Consider the following 19,503-nt stretch of genomic DNA (forward strand, 5'->3'; position numbering starts at 1 on the left):
AAAACGTTCATCCAACATAGATAGCAAGTATACAGATAATATACACACACAGCACGTAATTTATATAAAATACTTCATATCTATGTGTAAGCTGAAAGGGACTATGCACTCACCTGAGTAGGTGGTGACTCAGCACTCGGACAGCGCTTCGATACTCTCAAAACGATATTCCTTCGATAAAACCTAGTACCGATACCACTAGGGTTTAGTTTAACGATAACCGCGACAAATTAATTAGTCTGACTATTATTAAGCGTTAATAACGCTCAATATAACTCATAATAATAGCCCAAATAATTATTTTAAGGACCTAATAACATTCCTATAATTATTTGAAAGCTATATTAAAAATTGCGTAAGCGTAGCATACTTACAACGAATTTTATCGAAAACCGGAACTTAATTGGAGCAGCGTTTTGAAACCGAAAAACTCCTTTTTCTCGGGACTCCGGGAGCCTCGGGGCTTCCCTAGGGTGCTAAGGGTTTAACTAGGTTTTAGGGGACTCCAAAAGGGTTAGAGAGAGAAAGTAGTTTAGAGAGAGAAGTGAAAATGTGTGAAAAATCCGGAAGAATTCGCATGGTATTTATAGGGACCGAAGCTCGGAATTACGCTGGGCGTACTCCTCGGATAGGATCACCAGCTCGGACCCAACTGTCTCGCACCCATCGGATGGATCAGATAGGACCTACGCGGGGCATACTGCGAGGGTGGCATGTCACAATCCGAAGCGAATCCTTGATCAACAAGCGACGGCCCAGATGCAGCCATGTCATCCCTCTCGCATCAGATTTCGCAATTTCCACTCCCGACTTCTAAAAATCATAACTTTCGCATACGAGCTCCGTTTTCGACGTTCTTTATGTCCACGCGAAGGTGGGAATGTACTCTACAACTTTCGTTTAGACTTCGTCGGCTAATTTTGGCTCGATTTTAAATTTTATATTATTAACGGGCCGGGACATGATTGGTCCGTTAAATCCTCATAACTTCTTCATCCGACATCCGTTTTCGCCCATCTTTTTCTCGTTACGCTACTCTCAACGAGATCTTCGATTCTCATTAGGTCGTGTCGGCTAAAAACCGCTCAATCTAATATTCGAATTTCGGGCTGTACACTGCTAGTCCGAAACTTCGAAAAATCATAACTTCTTCATACGAAGTCAGATTTGGGCGTTCTTTTTATCGATGTTCTTAGTTTAACATATTCTACGACTTTCGTTTAGATCGCTAAGGCTAAATATCACTCTATCATAAATTCACTATTCACGCTTTCCGGTATCGTGTCGATTCTGTCGCGAAACTTCGACGGGTCATAACTTCTTCGTTATAACTCGGATTTCGGCGTTCTTTATATGTACGGAAACCTTGTAGCATGCTATACAACTTGGTTAAGATTATTTATTCTAAATAATCTTTTCTTGAAAAGTCGTTTTCGACTCCTATTGCCTCTAATTGACTAGCCCGGATCTACGGGCGTTACAAAATCCTTTAAGCCAAAATCGATATTAAGCTCTTAATGCTTAATTCCAGAAGTCCAAAACACAAATGTGAGTCCACACAAGTGTCTAGAACCACAAAGTCACTGACTTGGTGACTTTGCATGCCCCCAAAGAACCAATCTTCAAGATTAAGCGTTATACTTTCACCAAATGGACACCATCTCAAGCATGGGGGATTCCAAACCCTAAAGGAGGCAACTTTATGCATCTAGAACCTCAGAAACACCAAGAGTGGCAACTCATAGCTCCTGGAGTGGTACCAAACCAATAGATCTCATTCTTGAAGCTAAAAAAGAACCAAAACTCATACAACATAGATCTAAGCCAAGAATGAAAAGATCAAATATTTTTTTTACCTCAAACAAGCTAGAAATGAAGCACATAATCAAGATCCATAAGCTCTTCCTTTATCCACAACCTTGCACCATGTAACATCCCGAAATTCAGGTGCGTTTCATGACCCGAGGATCGGACACACCTCTAGTACCACCTTTGGAAAACCCGGAATCCGCACTAAAGAGAAGCAAAGGAAAAGCCGTAGGAGAAACCGCAACTTCAAAGAACTCACCACTCAAGAACTTGAAATCCGTTTTCAGCAAGAAGAAAGGCAGCAAATCAGGAGCATCCAGTGCCTCGTTAACAATTGAAGAACCAATTCACGAAGATATCGAGTACGAGACCGAGGAAAAAGAAGAGCATATTTCCGAGCACGAAACCGATTCCGAAGAAGAGTTAGCTATCACTATGGCTAACATCGATGAAGTCCCCATGGGGGAGTGGAAGAAAAGGATGTGTGATGACACCGGGCCGGGACTTGTGCAACCCGCAATTCCCGCAACCGCTACGTTTGAGCTAAAAGGCCATATTCTCGCTCAACTCAAGGAGATCCCTTTTTACGGGAGAGATCATGAAGACGCTTACAAGCATTTGGACGAAGTAAATGATGTGGTCGATTACTTCAACATGCCTAATGTTCCACGCGAGACCCAGCTTCTTCGAATGCTTCCTGTCACGTTTAAAGGCACTGCAAAAGATTGGTTAAAATCACTTCCTCCCGGATCGGTCACCACATGGGCCAATGTGAAAGAAGAGTTCATTGACCATTTCTGCCCACCTTCCAAGATAGCCAAGCTAAATAAAGCCATTGCCAACTTCGAGCAACAACCTGGTGAATCTCTTTATGAAGCTTGGGAAAGGTACAAGAGCCTACTTAGAAATTGCCCACACCATGATCTTAATAGCCAACAAGAGGTCTCCATCTTTTATGATGGAGTTAATGTCACCACAAGGCAACTACTCGATTCACAAGGCCCGCTCACCCGAAAGCCACCTCCAGAAATAAAGGAATTAATTGAAGAATTCTCTAAGCATTCTAGAGAATACCACAATCCGAGGAATGAAGTGAGTCGTGGAGCAGTAAACTCGGTGAACGATGGCATGGCGGCGGTAATAGCTAAACTCGATAGCCTAGACCGAAGAATGACGAAAATGGATCGAACGATCCATGCTATTAGGGTAGGATGCGAAAATTGTGGCGGCCCCCATCTTACCAAGGATTGTGATTGAGACGAGAATGGAAATAGAAAGGCTCAAGTATTCTATTCCAGTGGCGATAGATACGATGAAGACTGGAGGAAACCGAAGAAGGAATGGCTCCCATACGAAGAATATAAAAAGGCTAAGGAGGAGAAATACAAACAGAGGGAGAGGGGATTCTATCAAAAGGAAGAGCCGGTGACGGAAAAGAAGGCAAATTTAGAAGATCTACTCACAAGGTTCATAACCGCGTCCGAGAAAAGACATAATGATCACGATGTAGCAATGCAAGAAACCAGAAACATGTTGAGGAATCAGCAAGCTTCCATTCTCAACATTGAGAAACAGCTGGAACAGCTTGCACATCAAGTGAATGAAAGAAGACCGGGTCAACTTCTGAGCAATACCGAACCCAATCCAAGAATGGAGAACGTGAGCGTAATAACCTCCAGCAGTGAAGAAAAACTTACAGAAGCACTAAGGATCTCCAAGAGGAAGGAAGAAAAGGTAGAAGAATCGGAGCCAGCCAAACCCGACCCGACTCGCCGAGTCACTCCTATGGACTCGACGAGTCCATGCGAAATTGAGAAACCTATCAGTTCTTCGAAACCTTATAAGCCTCCACTGCCATACCTAACCAAAGCCATGCCTGCAGAAAAAGTTGAAGCATACAGAACCTTCATGAATCATGTTAACACTTTACAAGTTAATGTGCCATTTGTGGAAACAATACTTCAAACGCCTAAATACTTCAACTTGCTTAAGGGCCTTTTTGCACCTAGGAAGGATTTGGCAGAAGTTGCAGAAGTCTTGATGAGTGAACTGCCTAAAAAGAAGGGTGACCCAGGAAATATTGTGCTTCCGTGCCAATTTGGTAATAAAGTCTTCACACGAGCATTAGTTGACTCAGGGGCAAGCATCAATATGATGCCTTTGTCATTCTATAAGAAGTTGAATCTACCAGAACCAAAACCAGTGAATATGAAGATCCATTTGGCGGACAAGACAACAATCCATCCAAAAGGCGTTTGTGAAGATCTCCTTATAAAAGTTGACAAGTTTATTTTTCCAGTAGACTTCGTGGTTGTTGATATGGAAGAAGACCCCGAAATTCCAATTATTTTGGGGAGATCTTTCTTGAACACCGCGTGTGCTTTAATTGATATAAGTGAGTCTACATTGACATTGAGAGTGGGTGATGAGGCTGTGACGTTTAAAGCTATTCCAGAAATCAAGCAAGAAGAGGAAAAGATTGATGAAGTCTCAATGATCCAATTGGATGATGAGATATTAAAACAAGAGCTTGCACGTTTGATGAAAGAAGACCCAAGCAAGTTTGTGATACACTCTGAAGAAGAAGGAGATGTTAACAAGGACTTGGATGAATTAGAAAAGCTACTGGAAGGAGCCCACTCAGAAAAAACCCAAGAATTTATGGAATTCGTACCGACTCGCCGAGTCACTTTAATGGACTCGACGAGTCCAGTCGATTTGGCCAAACACTTGGCCGACTTAGATCTGCTTGTTACTAGTCCTTCACATACCTTGGATTTCAATAATATACAGGATTCTTTAGAAGAACAAACAGTAGAAAGAGGAAAGGAAAGGAGAGTCCAATACGCCGATGTAGCATGTCTTCATCCGGTTCATCTTGAAGATGGGTTAAGCACCGGAACGAACGAAGAGATAAAGGAAAGGAAGGAGGAAGCTGATCACCTATTCACCACTAAACCTAGAGCACGGACCATTATGAAATATGAAGTTATTAAATTTAAAGAGAAGGAGGTTCAAGAGTTGGTGAAAAAGAAGGGGGTAAAGAAGAAAAAGAGAAAAAGGGAAGCCCAAGCAGTTGAAGATGAGGCAATGAAAAGAAAAAGGGATGCATTAAAAAGGGCTTACAAGAAAAAGATCCACGCTTACAAGACCAAGTACAAATCACAAAACGTTAGGCGTGCATTCCCGATGCTCGAAGATGACAAAACGTAGATGGGAAGGAGTCTAGCTAATGACTCCTCAAAAAGAAGCGCTTGGCGGGAGGCAACCCGTTATATAGAGTTTGCTTTCTTTTACGTTTTAGTTTTCTTTTTATTTTCCCTTCGTTTTTTTTTAAATCTTAATCTTCCAAATCATTGGGCATGTCTGCTTGAGAGTGTGCATAAGCTAAGTGTGGGGTGAAATGATTTACAATACATAACAAAATTTTGAAAATTATGCATTTTTTTACGCGACTCGCCGAGTCTGACCACGACTCGACGAGTCCGCATGGATTTCAGAAAAGAATTGACTTCGCGACCAGACTCGCCGAGTCTGACCACGACTCGACGAGTCGGTATTATTTACAGAAAAAAAATATTTTGAAATTACTTTTACATTGGGTAAGTAGGGTTTTAACCCTAAGAATCAGTTTTCACAAACCACACTCGTCGGGTGCCGCTATTTTCATTCTCTCTCAAGCATTCATCATTCTTCTTCAAGTTCTTTCAAATTTCTCAAGCCCAATCCAAAAAGGTAACAAATTTCTTCCTATTTTCTGTTAAGAGCATGATTATAAGGCCATCCATGGTAGTAATTGCATGAAAAACCCGTTTTTGAGAAGTATTAAATTTCTAGGTTTTTGATTTTTCATGAATTAAGTTGTTTTGAATGTCTATTTTGGCCTTAATACATCAATACTAAGTGTTGAGACAAAACCCTTGAAAAAATTTACAGGTTTTATGGTCCAATTTGTAGTGACCCGTCGACCGACTCGTGCAGGTTGCGCGACTCGCCGAGTCGGGCCTGGACTCGACGAGTCCAGTCGAGTTACAGAAAGCAGACATTTTTTTTAATTATATTCTGTGTTTTCTGGGTATTGTGTGTTTATTTTGCAGACATCATGTTTAGAAGGGGACAAACTTCAAGTGGCAACCAAGGGGAGTTTCCATGGCTAAACTTCCTGCAAATTGAGTCCGCCTCAACAATTAGGAAATGGAAGAAGAAGCTATCTGATATTAAGAAGAAGGAGGTTTATGTGCCAAACAGGATTGATTGGGAGTGGCTGCAAAGTGTTCGATATGAGGAGGAATTAGCTCCTTACCTTTTAAAGGAGTTCCAACATGAAGGCCAAACAATGATCTGCGACGGGTGGAGCCGGGTCTTCCGTATACAAGAGCTGGTCTATTAAGAGCTTTGTTTGGAATTTTTCTCCACGGTGTCTTTCACCGGGGGAGTGGATGTCTTTCACCCAACAAGCTTTAGTTTTTGCCTTGGGGGAGAATTTTGTCAATGCTCGGTAGTGGATCTTGCTTGCCGACTAGGGATCTACGATCAGCCCTTGGTTTCAACAAACATCTTTCGGGCCTTTTTAGCACAAGCACATATGGCATTTCCCGATGGAGTTACAAGCTCGGGTTGGTGGAATACCATTGGAAATAAAGTTTACATCCCGAAGTCTGCACAGGAAGGGAGCATCCGATCCCCAACTCACCACCTCATTCACCGCCTTATTTCCTCCACCATCAATCAAAGAAAAGATGATGACAAGGTTTCCAATCTTGACGTCTTCTATTTATGGAGTATAATTACACCCGGCGTTTTTTGCAACATCCCTTGGTGTATAGCTTCATACCTTTCGGAGGGTGCGGTCAAGGATCGCAAAACCTCCCGTATTAATGGTGGGATGTTTGTCACCCGATTGGCTAACTCATTCGGGTTGATGAACCGCGGTGCATGGAACTTCATGACATTGATCCCGACACCTCCGTTTAATCCCATTCTTTTCCGAAGAGCACGAATTATTGAAGACTATGGTGGTGGCCATTATGCCATCCCAAATGATGACCCCGTTGTTGGTCCCGAAGCACCGGGAAGGAGGGTAAGATCAAGAAGAGAGCGGGATGTGGAGGACGAGCCGCCAGTGATTCCGGTCGAAAATGAAGACGTACCAATGGATTGATACAATGTGGAGATGAGGCGGATGCAGGATCAAATGGCGAGGGGGCTGAACTTTTGCAACCAATCCCATATACGACTTTTTGACCACTTCAATATCCCACATATTGATGGTGGAAATTACCCCTTTATTCCATCTTGGGATGAGGTGATTGCTGCGAGACGAAGTGGAGCCGGAGGAAGTGGAGCCGCCAATGATGATGAGGAGGACAAAGATTGATTTTTGTGTTTTAATTAAACAATTTTTATTTTGTTTTTATTCTTATTTGGTGTGTATGACTTGTTTGAGATTTTATTATGTTTAATGATTGTATGCTTTAGTTATTTTTCAGGATTGGATTAGGATTGCTTGCTTAGGATGGTTTAGAGTTATAGCTTGGATGTTATCACGAGTGAAAGCGAGTCAAGGAAGTGGAACTTTAACGTCAAAGTGTCGAGTCCGGTCCTTAGGGGGTATGGGTAATTGAGTCTAAACATGGGGAAGAGTTAGAGACGTTTTTAGAGGCTAAAACAGTTGCAAAATACCAAGTTTTTTTCGTTCAGTGGCCTACTCGACGAGTGCACTAAGCTGACTCGACGAGTCGCCTTGTATTTCTACATATTCTCAGAAGGCGCGCTGGTACTCGACGAGTCCACCATAAGACTCGACGAGTCGTTCAATTTTTATACCGACGGATTGCTGATTTGATGCTGCTACTTGTCCCACTTGCTCACTTATTCTTCCATATCCATTCTTCAAGATCTTACACTGATTTCCGCGTATTTGGAGCGACCCACACGAGACGAGACACCCAAGGCATGGATGAGATGTTACCATGTCTAAAGTTGATTGAAGTTGGAGCTTAAATGAGAGTGATCAACCTATCCACTGCTATCCCAGGGGATTTTGTTCCAATTCCCTCTTTAGTTTCTTTTTATGTTTTTATGCATCATGTGCAATGAGGGCATTGCATCACATAAGTGTGGGGTAGGGGGTTGGTTACATAATAGTCAATTTTAAAAAATTTTGCATACCAAAAGTATTATTTAGGACTTAATTAGAAAACTTTGGTAAAAAAAAAATTTAGGATTCGATGTTAGGATTGTGTTAATAATTGCATGATAACCCAAATGTTTAGTTGAGTCTATATACGTTCTAGTGCATTTGTGGCTTCCTTATTCTAGTGAAATCATGAGACAAAAACACGACCTTGCTCAGCTTGAGGGATGCAATATGTTTAGCAGCCTAAACCTGAAATGTATCCAGGAAAATTTTTATCATTAGCCAATAAAGGTTGAGATTGAGCGCCCCTGCTTAAGCATGTAGGGTTTTGAGTGAAAGAAAAAGTGAGGTATACATGTAAAAAAAAAGAGAGAATTACAAGAAAAGTTTGAAGAATTTTGGAGCAAATAAAGTGAAGATCAAAAGATCAAAATTCGAAGAAATCCAAAAAAGTTGAAGATGCCAAAAGTCAATACAAGTTGGTGAATTCAAAGATATCAAAGATCAAATTATCAAGGAAGTGAAGAATTCAAAAAAAAAATTTCATAGTGGTATCGAAAAATTGTAATTTTCTAGAATATGTATGCTTGGGTTGCTCAATTAAAAATACCTTGAGGGTAAAGAGGTTTTTTGAGGATGGATTCGGAGGGTTGCATAAAATGAGCATAGTTCGGGGTGAGTGGGCGAATGTTTATGAGGATTGTGAGTATTTAGAGTATGGGAGGTTTTTAGGAAAATTTTTAGACACAAATGCATGCGTTGCGGTCTTGGCATAATGGCTGGGTTAGATTGGAGTTGTTATACATAATTCTAATGTGTTAAAATTCAGTTTTGCTTGAGGGCAAGCAAAAGACAAGTGTGGGGTATTTTGATATGTGCATATTTAGTGTGTATTTAGTATAGTTTTTTATTCATATATTAGCTAAATTATCGCATATTATGGACAAAAGGTACTTAAAAGTGTTAAATTATGTTTTTCAGTCCAAATATGAAGCTCGGAAGCAAAAGGAAGCAAGAGAAGCAGTTAGGAGCTCGAGAGTGGAATGAAGAAGGAAAAACACTAAAAAAAAGCTTCTACTCGTCGAGTCAGATAGCGACTCGACGAGTCCGGTCGAGGAATCAGAAGGATAATGACTCGGGATCGCAGATAGTTATCGCAATACGGGGAATATGAGAGGGACTCGACGAGTCACCACTTGACTCGACGAGTCGGATCGCTTATTTAAAGATAACTCCACAGATCGAGAGGGGGGAGTTCTGGGACGATTCAGAAGTATCTTGCTACGATTGAGAAGCCTGAAAAACCCTAGAAGACGACAAAGGAAGCTAGAATTCGATTCCGGAGAGTAATTAAGGAAAAATTTCATCATTCCATTTATTCTTTTGTTTATTCATCATGACTAAGCAATTTGACTTTGATTGTTTGCTGTTATTTACTTTAATTATGAGCTAAAACCTTTAGACTTCTGTTTGGGGATACAAAGTTGACAATATGGTTTGATTGATTGGTAGGATTAATTCTAAGTTGGTGAATTTTTGTTATTTTAGCTTGCTAAAGAACCTTGTGTGTGAATAATAATTAATTTTCTGTTAATAGGAAGATAATTGATTAGCATGAACATCTATTGATTATTGCCCTCATATGATATATTGTGACCACATAGTTATATGTCTAGGATTAATGAATATGAAACTAGAATTAATAAGAAAATTGAGTAAATTCATGTGCAAGCTTGTAAGATGACTATCAAACAAGAGGTTAATTAAAAAGACTAAATTAGTTAACTATTGCAAGTCTAACTTAACCCGAATAATTAATCTAGTAAATATAATTAAATTAGACAATTGGCCACTGTTTGAGTTAGTTTATTTGCTAAGGATTAGGGTAGTGAACATGAACCTAATCACTTGAATCGGTAACCAACGAAAGAATTAATCCATTGCACTATTACCTTGAAAGTCAACCATAGAGTTAACCGAGTTGAACTAAACAGAAGTTCCTTTCCAATTATTGAATCTAGTTAAATCGTTATTTTCTAGCTTTAAATTAGTAATAATTAGTAAGTTTCTAGTCTTGTAAAACTAGAGAACAACCCCTGCTTTTTAATTAACTTAGATTAAATTAGTTTTTAGTTTAATTTGTCGTTCCCTGTGTTCGATACCCTGCTTATTTAGCTATACCACAATTGATAGGTTCACTGCCTTTTGTGTGTTATTTGATAATTAAAAGTAGGTTTAAAACTAGTGGGTTTTACACACATTAGAGCCCAAATGCAAAAATCCACCTAACTGAGTGCGCGGGGCGTACTCGCTATTTGGCTTGTACGCTGCGCGTACAGACTTGTACTGATAGCATACAAATCTGTGACATCCCCAAAATCACGACCAAAAAAGACCGGTTTGTTTATGCTTTATAAAAATCAGAGTACTTCATTTCATAAAAATGTTGCGGAATTTGTTCCCAGAAAAACATGGTAAATACGTTATTAAAACATTTTCGAAGAAACGTATTTATTTCATTTTAAAACGTTTGGGATGTCATCGTTAATACAGAAACATAAGCATAAACAGAACTTACAATTATTTACACTAGTGATCTACATCTCTTTAAATCTCTCAGTGTAGTGTCACTTCATATCAACACCTGTGATATAAATAAACTGAGTGGGTCAGGTTGGGAAACCTGGTGAGCACATAGGGTTTTCAACCCACAATAATATAATTATTATTTTTAAACATCAAACAATCAACCCAATTACCCATTCCCGTTATCCTCACATTACGTCCCTAAAACATCTAACACAAGTGACCTAGTCAAAGGACTATCATTGGGATGGAGTATATCTGGTGAGCACACAGTTCATACAGTTCGAATAAACACACAGTTCGAATAAACACACAGTTCGGTTAAACACACAGTTCGAATAAACACCTACATGTTGCGAGCCTGCTAGTGTTCCACTGGACTGTCTAGAATAGTCCGTGGTCGTCATCTATACTCCGCTAGATGACTAGATCATCAAGAACAGCTATAACGAGATTATTTTCTTGAAAAGTCGTTTTTCGACTCCTATTGCCTCTAATTGACTAGCCCGGATCTACGGGCGTTACAAAATCCTTTAAGCCAAAATCGATATTAAGCTCTTAATGCTTAATTCCAGAAGTCCAAAACACAAATGTGAGTCCACACAAGTGTCTAGAACCACAAAGTCACTGACTTGGTGACTTTGCATGCCCCCAAAGAACCAATCTTCAAGATTAAGCGTTATACTTTCACCAAATGGACACCATCTCAAGCATGGGGGATTCCAAACCCTAAAGGAGGCAACTTTATGCATCTAGAACCTCAGAAACACCAAGAGTGGCAACTCATAGCTCCTGGAGTGGTACCAAACCAATAGATCTCATTCTTGAAGCTAAAAAAGAACCAAAACTCATACAACATAGATCTAAGCCAAGAATGAAAAGATCAAATATTTTTTTTTACCTCAAACAAGCTAGAAATGAAGCACATAATCAAGATCCATAAGCTCTTCCTTTATCCACAACCTTGCACCATGTAACATCCCGAAATTCAGGTGCGTCTCTTAAACTCTTCTCATTTTCCAACTTGTCAAGTTAAACCTTTAAATGAAATGTTAAGTCAAATGAGTACGTTGGGCGTACTAAGGAGTACGTTGCACGTACTCATGCGCTTAAGTTGGACGCGGACTCGCCTAGGTACGCTGGGCATACCCAGGGTTACGTTGGGCGTAGCGGGCCCAAATGTAAACCCTAATTTGTGACTTGTGCACTATAAAAGGAATGCTAAGGCCTTATCCTCGACCACCATTTCAGCGAGTGAAACCCTAATAGAGAGTTATCCTTCGTTCCTAGCTTGTGTGTTTGTGTTCTGAGCTTCAAAGTGCCATTTCAAGGTGGTGAAAGAGAAGAGGAGGCCATTTTAGGAGCTAGAAGTTGGTTAACAAGAGTAGATCCGAGTTCTTCAGGGGTTGGACCTTCTTTATGAGGTAAAAAGCTCAAAACTTTCCTTTTCATTTGTGATTTGTGCTTCTTGGACCAATTTTTAGGGTTTTTGGTCCCAAGGTGGAGACTTTATGAGCAAATAGTCTCCATTGGCCTAGATCTGCCATATTTCAAGGTTATATGAGTTGTATGTTCATAAAAATCCAATCTTGGACGTTAATATTGAGCCATGCATGAGATCTAGACCTTATGAGGAAGAAGGAAAGGTGTTAGAGTGATTAGGGACCTTTACAGCCATGCAAAGGCTTAAAGGTTCTGACTTTATGGAATAAGAGGCTTAGGGAAAGTCAGATCTGAAAGTTGAATGAGTGTCTTAACCGTTTAAGACCAAAATGCAAGAAAAGGCTGAAACTGAGACTTACGTTGGGCGTAACTCTCAGTACGCGCAACATAAGGAGTTGAGACCCCGATTATGGATCGCCGGCGTACGCCCCGCGTACAGAGATGGTACGCGCTGCGTACTGCCTCCTGTTGACTTTCGTTGACTTTTAGGGTTTTGGTCAACATTTGGACTTTTGGGTCGGGGGGGGGGGGTAAAATGGTCTTTTACCCTTCTGTGGGATTGTAGGGATGGATTTAATCAAGCCTTTGAGATCCATTATTTACTTGAGAGTACTGTTTATGTGATTAGGCGGGGGCTAGATCAGTGTTTTCGTGTGCGAGATTATCCGAGATACCCGAGGTGAGTCTTCTCACTATACATTACCTAAAGTGGTATTTATGTGTAGACCGGAGGGTCTTGTCTACTATGTGTAAGTATGAGATTATGTGCATTTTGTTATATGTATGCCATATGTCGTATAGACCGGACCGGAGGGTCCAACGATATAGAGCGGACTGAAGGGTCCAACGATACAGATTGGACTGAAGGGTCCGACGAGCTATGACCGGACCACAGGGTCCAACGAGCTACGGGACTGGTGTGACAACCTGACACTTTTACACTGAGCAACCGATCCATATATCTATAATTCACTTGAATTTAGCATCTTTTAATAGTATATTGAGTCCGCGCTGGTGTTTTAGGCTTAATATATCATAGATATGGACCTTAGGAAGGATTAGGAAGGGTGTTGCATCACAAAATCCAGCCAAACATACCAAGAGAGGTGTGTGCGGCCAAGCCAGCCGCACACCTAGCAGCAAACCCCTCCAGCCTCACACTCAACCCTAGATAAAGTGGAGGCCCCCCTTCCATTCACTTTTGGCTGCATCCTTTCTCTATCTATACTTTCTCTCTCTAGAAAACCACCCAAAAACACCTAGAACGCTCCCAAAATGTGGAGAACACCATCATTTAGCTTGTCATAGAGGTAAAACACTTGAATCCAAGCCTCAAACTCATAATGTTCTTCATGTTCTTCATCCTATGAAGGAGTGCGGCCGCACACCTTCATCAGGAAGCCGCATACACTCAGAATACCCTCCAAAGTGAGAGTAAGGCCACATAATCGACTCATGGGATTCAAGCAAGGAGTGTACGGACGCACACACACCCTGTATGCCCGCACACTCTAGTGTGCAGCCTCACTCACAAGTCTGGCCGCATACCCCAGCCACACACTCACCTTTATGGCCATACACACACCCTAATACTCATATTTGGCCTTAAACTTGCATAGATCATTGGGTATAGAACATGGGACACTTAGTCTTAGTGATTCCAAGCCCTTAGGAGGGAATTCCCATCATGTTTAGTCATGAAACACCCTATGTCTAACTTATATATGTGTCACCATGTAATTACTAGGGGCTACGTACGTTTAGTGCATCTGTTGACACTCGACACTCATACGAATCGCATACTCGAACCCTACAATAAACTGTGAGTTCATACCCCCTTAATGAACCTTTTTTTAAATGTTTTTGCATGTTTTAGGGGGGGGGGGGATACAAGTAAAATCCTACAAGTTTTTATTTTTAAATCATATGTGATTCACCAATTATCATCAAAAAGGGATTTTTCTACACTTTTAGCTGTTTACCAATAAAACTGTTTTAGTTGATTATCAAATGCATTTTTAAGATTATATTGTTGTTAAACTATTTTCAAAACTGTGTTTAAATCATTTTTCTTTTTAAAATATATCTACACTAATATATTTATATAAGTAAGACTTGAAGGACTTAAGACCGATAGCTCGCCTTATTTCCTGTTCTTGTTTGATGTGGTCTTAGGGTATCTGTTATCCGTCCGACTGTCGTTGATTTCTTAGTTATATATCATATATATTTGTGTTAGATATGAAAGTCTTCATCTCATACAATACCTTTGTTATTCAAAGGCAGGAAGTCATACACTCTAGTTAACTATAATAGGTATAGTTAAGACTACTGCTCGTTACCTCTACTACTACTATACTCACTATAACTGCTATTATTACAATTTAATACACGTATAAGAGAACACTCTATGAACTATACAAAAAGACTACTATACTAAAATACAAAAGAATACATTAATCCAGAGTATAACACACTATCCCTCTATAAGACACTCTATCGCGCTTACATCATGTGACCAGGGCTTTCCGGAAGGAAGGCAACACTACATGTATAGATCTATACGGGGCGCACACTATTACATCCCGACTGCTAACTACAATCTGAGCCGACTAGGCCCAGGGGTGGCACTACATCACTACACTATGCATGACCAGGAAGGTCATCGGGTTCTCTATTATCATCTAGTCTGGTTACATGAGGGGTTACACCTTTATCCAAATTAATACACTAAGACTTAAGTCTAAACTAACATCCCGAAGTAAGTAACTATCTATTACTAATGGAAGTTTGCACCACTACTACTGTCAACAGGCATAACTTTTCTTCATCTATGTTACTCATACGAAATTTATTATCGTACTTTTACAACTGAAGGTTTTCAATGATAATACTTACACACAACTCAAAGGATTTAACTTACAATGTACTTTTCTAGAAAATATAGGATTTTCTAGGGATTTCTACTACTCAGAAACATAAATTTTAGTTCTTACACTATAAGTATGTAAACACTATTACACAAAAACGACACTAAATTCTTATGAACTCACCAGCTTTATGCTGATACTCGTTTTCAAAATAACTTGTATCATCAGGTCAAAGATAGACAGGTACAGGTGCAGCTTTTGGAGAAGATGGAGCACATACAAGACCCATCTTTTATTTTGTTATACTTTTGGTGTCGATTAAACATTATAAAACACGTTTGTAATTAAATTTACTATATAAATGCAATGGTTGTTGTCACTTATTTTTACTATCATGCAGTTGTTATGATACTGTGCATGACGTCCTCCACCCCAGAATGTATTCCACCGTTATCGGTTTTGGGGTGTGACAGATTGGTATCAGAGCCTTTGTTTATAGTGAATCAAGTATATCAACCTATAAAAGATATATGAACTATAAACACTTCGGGACTAAAACACTCTGACCAAGAATATATACTTATAAATACTAAAATATTTAATTAAGTATATATATATATATATATATATACATTCATCACTACAAAAGGGTCAGTATCATACTAGAACAGAGCAAAAGTATTAAGATTGTTGAACAACACAATTAAGCTTAGAGACATATTTTCACATCTATATAGATGTAGCCTGATCAACTACATTTTTCCAGGAGTGACTAGCATGCGCCTAAGAGTGATTGTGGTGTTGAAACAAGTCTAAAAACTTACCAACACTACCACAAGAACGTTAGAACAAGAATACTATAAAAGTATTCTGCATTCTACTAACTACATATGTGATAACAAAAAGGGTCGTTACTGGTAGGACAATAGTTTCCAAGTGGATACACCACGGTTACATGTGACTAGGGCGCTATAGACTCAGAATCTGTGGCCTTTGCTTCGTTTCCTATTCTTGTTTGATTGGGGATCTGAAGTTAGGGTTGCTTATTCGAAGGACTATTTTGCTTCGGTTACATGTAATTGGTATGCACTACGCAAGTATTGGGTCGACCAATAACGATGCATCTCATAAGTATCCTAGATAAGTACGTCTATTAACCTTTCTCTCCCCATTCTCGCGTAGATCGCATGATTGGATTCCACTACCCCGATGATCCGTATTATCCAAACCAAGGCAACGGAGGATGGCTCGACGAAGAGCCAGAAGATGATCACCCGATCCCTTTGGATGATCACCATGCAGAAGGCTTCTCGGATAGCTCCATCTCCGAGCCAGAAGTTAACAACCTACCCCTTGTAGCTCCAAACCCCAACCCCCGTCCGACAATTCAAGGTCCCACTCCCATGTGGGCAATAACCTTGAACCGATGGAGCGAGGAGCAGGGTCAGCCTTTACCTTACAATGGAGACCGAAGCCTCTACAACATAAGAGGGGGAGGATTAGCGGACCAGCTTCTGCCCATCATGGTCCGAAGGATTGCCAGGTACGTCGAGCAAGGTCAAGCAGCCATTGGCCGAGTTGTAAAAGTGGATACCAACTCCAATCTCAACACTGTTCGCATCCGCCAACTTGAAGAAGCTATGGATAGGACAAGGAGGACCAACGAGGCTCTGCAGCAACAGCTAGCTGCATCCCGAGCTGAATCTAGGGAACTCCGAGCACGTCAGAGAACTCATGAACGACATCTTCAGGAAGTTATGCGCCAACTAGCAGATCTGAGGGTTCGCCCAATGAGTACCCGTCGCCAGTAGAAGATGTCGAAGTATCTCACACTTTCGTTTAAGGACTAGCCTTTTCCTTTCTATGCTCAGTAGAGCACTTGTCTGTAAACAATCCTAACTTTGAAAGCACTCTAATTAGGCCTCTAGACTGCCAACATTTTCCTTTTGGTTTGATGTAAGACCTTTTGTAGGTCACTTTTCCCGAACCTGTATTACATTATTAATACCAGTAATTTGCAGATAACTACTCTATTGCTATAACTCTCTCTCTGATTTTCGGACTATGTTGATTTAGTCCATGGAACACTCTTATCATACTTGCAATAAAATCTTACTATTGTCATCATCCCTATTAACTTTCAATGAAAGATGCCTCCTCGAAAGCGCCCAAACAGAGGCAGACCAGCAACTCAAACTCCACCACCACCACCTCCTCCTCCGCAGTTCGATCCAGTGTTGTTTCAAACAACTGTGACCGCAACTGTGACGGAAGCCATGGCCCAAATGAATTCTGGCGATGCTAGTGGAGCCGAAATGGGCACCAACTCCAGACATGGTGAAATTCCCTCTCGTACATAGGGGTGTACTTATAAAGATTTCATGAACTGTAAGCCCACATTTTTCAATGGGACCAGAGGAATCCTTGCTTTGTCCCAATGGATCGAAAGAGCCGAAGCTGTTTTCGAAATGTGCTCATGCCCCGAAGAAAGCAAAATCAAGTTCGCTGCTGCCACCTTCACTGAAAGGGCCCTGACATGGTGGAATGGCCACGTCAGTTCACTCTCTCTAGTAACAGCTAATGCCATGGGCTGGGACACACTAAAGGACCTACTGAAAAAGGAGTATTGCCCTAGAGGAGAAGTACAGAAGCTTGAAGAGGAACTCTGGAACCTCAAAATGAAGGGAACAGACATAGTGGCTTATACGGCCAGGTTCTGCGACCTGGTGGCTATGTGCCCTAACACGATCCCTTCTGAGAGCAAGAAAATCGAGCGATACATCTGGGGTTTAGTGCCCCCGTATCAAGGAAATGTTCTATCTTCCCATCCTGCAACCTTTGATAGCGCCAAGGAGTTTGCCCACAGGTTGATTGATCATGAAACTCCTTCCACTCCAGCTACAACAACCACAACTGCCACTGCAACGCCCAAGTCAACCGACAAAAAGAGGAAGCATTGGGATCAGAAGAAGGGCAAGAAAACTCAACCCTCCTCCATACATAAACAAATTGTGGCTGTCCATGCTGCCACCACTCCTGCTACCCCTACACCAGCAAAAACCTATGTTGGGAACCTGCCCAAGTGCCCCAATTGCCCCTTTCATCACAACGGCCCCTGCCGTGAATTGCAATGCACCAACTGTGGCCGGAAAGGGCATACCGTCCGGTTTTGCAGATCCCAACCCAAACCTATCTATCAAGTCCCCGGTTCGGGAGTGAGTCAGACCTGCTATGGCTGCGGTGAAGCGGGCCATTTCAAGAAGAACTGTCCGAAGGCTAGGAATGCGGGAGGAACAGGAAGACTACTCGCTATTGGCCACAACGAAGCAGTAGCGGATCCCGCAGTGGTCACGGGTACGTTCCTTCTCAACAACTCTTATGCCCGTGTCTTATTCGATAGTGGTGTAGAAAGAAGCTTCATAAACCAAAACTTTAAACACTTACTAAAACAATCCCCACAACCACTAAAAGAAACATTCAACGTAGAAATGGCTAACGGAAAGACAGAAAGCTCTAACGAAATTTACATAGGTTGTACCCTCAGATTAGACGATCATTCATTCCCAATCGATCTCATAACAGTCTTGATCAAGAGTTTCGATGTCATTGTTGGCATGGAATGGTTGAGTCTTCATCGTGCTGATATTCTATGCTTCGACAATGCCATTCGCCTGAATCCACCAAATCACGAAACTCTGTTGATCTACGGAGACAAACCCAGTACGAACCTTCGTATCATCTCAAGTATCCAAGCCCAAAAAGACTTGCGCAAGGAATATCACGCCTTCCTTGCACACGATGTCGACACAAGCCAGAAAGCGAGAGATCCAAAAGACATCCTTGTTGTATGTGATTTCCCTGACGTCTTTCCAGAGGACCTTCCAGGTTTACCTCCCAAACGTCAGGTTGAATTCAGAATAGACCTAGTCCCAGGAGCTACCCCCGTAGCTAAGTCGCCCTATCATTTAGCGCCTGCCGAGATGCAAGAACTATCTGGTCAACTTAACGAGCTGCTCAACAAGGGCTTTATAAGACTGAGCTTCTCACTGTGGGGAGCTCCGGTCTTGTTCGTGAAGAAGAAAGACGGATCGTTCCGTATGTGCATCGATTATAGGGAGCTGAACAAACTCACGGTCAAAAATCGTTACCCTCTTCCCCGTATAGACGACTTATTCGACCAATTACAAGGGGCGAGTTACTTTTCCCAGATTGATCTTAGGTCCGGGTATCACTAGTTACGAGTGCTTGAGGAGGATGTTCCAAAGACAGCCTTTCGAACTCGTTATGGGCACTACGAGTTCGTAGTGATGCCCTTTGGACTGACTAACGCACCCGCAGTGTTCATTGACTTGATGAATAGGGTGTGTCGTCCATACTTAGATCAGTTCGTCATCGTCTTTATTGATAATATACTCGTCTACTCCTGGAGCGAGGAAGAACACAGGAATCATCTACGACGAGTCCTAGAAACCCTGCGATCGGAGAAGTTATACACGAAGTTCTCTAAGTGCGAATTTTGGATCCGAAGAGTTGAATTCTTAGGACACGTGGTTAGTGAGGAAGGAATCCACGTGGACCCATCCAAGATTAATGCTATCGAGAACTGGTCAGCACCGAAGACGCCCATAGAAATTCGTCAATTTCTGGGCCTCGCTG

The 19,503-nt window shown here is 41.3% G+C and overlaps 1 non-coding gene across 1 annotated transcript; it reads right to left on the reverse strand.

Moving 5' to 3' along the window:
• Positions 1 to 2,628: 2,628 nt before the first annotated feature.
• Positions 2,629 to 2,735, reverse strand: LOC145077303 (small nucleolar RNA R71). The gene has a single exon (XR_013693085.1). It is a non-coding gene; the product is annotated as a small nucleolar RNA R71 (small nucleolar RNA).
• Between the last annotated feature and the right edge of the window lie 16,768 nt (positions 2,736 to 19,503).

The sequence above is a fragment of the Lactuca serriola genome, chromosome 9, assembly GCF_051521515.1.
Source record: "Lactuca serriola cultivar US96UC23 chromosome 9, Lser_US96UC23_V15, whole genome shotgun sequence".
In the NCBI taxonomy this organism is placed as follows: domain Eukaryota; kingdom Viridiplantae; phylum Streptophyta; class Magnoliopsida; order Asterales; family Asteraceae; genus Lactuca; species Lactuca serriola.